Below are 2,631 nucleotides of genomic sequence, written 5' to 3' on the forward strand. Positions count from 1 at the left end.
CTGTATGAAACAGTCTGTCTGGCTCTCTTTCTCTTGACGTATCAGACAGAACTTGGCTGAAAATGGGATATTAATACTCCCCCCCTCTCGCCCCCGGCAAATACAGAGAAGAAACAAAAAATGGAGAGTCTGTCAGTCTACTCTCCGGGCCAGGATACAGGACACTTGTTCTTTAGTTGGCTGTGGCCCCCTCTGAGCGTTATATCCCGGGCAGAAGAGGTCTCTGACCTGGCTTTCTATGTTACTGTGATGACCATGGACATCTGTTTGGCCGTCACATAGACCAAATCTCATGACAGTTGAATTTCCAGCCTCCTGACCAACCCATCTTCTGAGTCTCATCCTTCCCTCCTCAGGGCTCGTGATTTTCAGCCCCAGATATTGTGCCAAGTCTCAGAACTCTTTCTCCTTCCTTTTCTTTTTCTTTTTTCTTTTCTTCCTTCTGTCTTTCCTTTCTTCCCTCATTTCCTCTTTCTTTCCATTCCTCTTTCCTTCTTTTCTTTCACTCACTTTCCCTCCCCCTTCTTTTCCTTCCTTCCTCCTTCCCTCCCTCTCTCCCTTTTCTGTTCCTTTCTTCCTTCATGTGCTGGTAATTGAATCCAGGGCCTCATGCTTGCTAGGCAAGTGCTTTACCACTAAGTCACACGCCCTATCTATATTCTGATTCTGTAATGCACCTGTCCACCAGGCGATAATGCAGTGAAAACAGCACACATAAAATACTGTGCAAGGAATAAGTTAATTCTTCTCTTACTCCAATGAGAATGACTATCCATAAGTGCAGTGCTGTGGAGAGCCCAGGAGACTCTCAGGTGCCACTGTGTATGGGGTGCCCCTGGATTAGCAGTGCTCCCTGTGGGAAATGTCTCAGATCACATCATGGAAGCTCTTCTGGCCCCATGCTCCTTCCTCACCTCCACACCTGGCTGAGCCCAGGATTGTACTCTTTCTTTTTGATCATGTATTCAAAGCACATTCCAGTGGGATGTTTTGTATTTGATCCCCAAATAGCAAAGCAGGGGAAGGGATCTTTATCATTGGCAGATGGGAGAAATGAAACCACAAAGAAGTATGATTGCTCAAGATAAGTGGTAACAGAGACTAATTTGGTGCTCAGGTGTCCTGACACTCAGCTCAGATCCTTCTTCCCACCCTGCTGCTGGTGGGAGATAGGACCACACTGAGCTGGACTTGCAGATTTTCCCAGGCGTCTGGATATCAAGTTCTTAGCTCCAGAAGAGAAGGTGTCTAGTCAAGTGAGTGGATAAATTATTATCAAACTCCGGTTTTGCTCACTGAAAGAGAACAGTGGCTTTGGGGAGGGGGTAATCAGCGACAGCTAATTTTCAGTGCTTAATTAAAATGTAGTGGAACCTTTCCTCCTATCTGTTTAATGCTTTTCATTTTGCAAATGAAGCAGAGATTTAAAGGCACCCAGTGATTCCAGGTTGAATTTGCTGGTTTCTGACTCAACTTGGTATTTCTGCTTCCATCTGGTTTCTCTCTCACTTGGCTGATGAAGGGAAAATTGAATCCAAATATAACTCTGAGTCCATGTATGTGATGTGTAGTTACTGTATCCCTTAGAAATTCAAAATCTTTTATAGCAAAAGATTAACGCAACACATCTTGGGGTTTTGGTATCACAATTCATTTCCATATTTAAGCACAGCTGGTTATTTAAAAAATGTAGCAGATAAGCTGAGAATTATTTTCTGGGCAATAATAGGGAAGGGTGGATGTGGGTACTGGGAGCTCCTGGATCAGGAAAAATAGCAAGACATCTGCAGTATATCTTGTCTTTACACACATAGGAATTTCAAGGAATGTGCTTATTTCTCCTCACGCTCTCAACAACTTGATTCAGCAAACTCAGTTGATCCTTTTATTAGGCAATCTTGGAGATGAAGGCATAAAAGGTCATCAGGGAATATTGTAGAGGCCTCTGGCTACTCTGTAGAGGCAGAGGGTGCTTAGGAGGCCTGGTGCCCAGTGGAAAAAGGGACAGATCACAAATCCAAATATCCTCAAGCCATCTTTACTTTAATAACCTGTTAAAGATATCTTTGGTACTTGTAGCTTTATGTTTGATGCTAAATCTTTTGTTAGAAGTGATAGAATTTGGTGTGGGAATGCCTGAACATTTTCAAGACTATGAGCATTTGTTCCTGACATGCTGCCACCCTGACACTCTTGATCAGGCCATTTGGCTTGGGGACAGGGCCATTAAGCTGGAAGGAGCCCAGACTATGGAAATAGAGCATGTGTCATGAAACGTTGATTAGCCTCAACATGTTGTTTAATCAACTTGTGCCTCAGTTTCCCAATCCTTACATATTAATGTTGACCTAACAGTCCCTAGGTAGCTTAAATGGTTACTGTGAGGCTCAAAGTGATTGGAGACCAAACGAGAAGCCCATGCCTGTACTTGAGTGTGCTAGGTACAATTTGAAAGCTTTAGATAGTATCATTATTACTGTTAACTTCTCATAACTTCACTCTCCTTACCCATAGGATAGGCATAAAAACAAAACAAAACAACAAGATAATCATCGCTTAAAGAATATTAATATTCTTTAAAGATGGTAAAGACATGTCTGCTGTGATAATTATGATCAACATCATGGTACT

This window comes from Cavia porcellus, unplaced genomic scaffold, assembly GCF_034190915.1.
Source record: "Cavia porcellus strain 051 isolate PalLab524CR breed Dunkin Hartley unplaced genomic scaffold, mCavPor4.1 scaffold_6, whole genome shotgun sequence".
Taxonomy (NCBI): domain Eukaryota; kingdom Metazoa; phylum Chordata; class Mammalia; order Rodentia; family Caviidae; genus Cavia; species Cavia porcellus.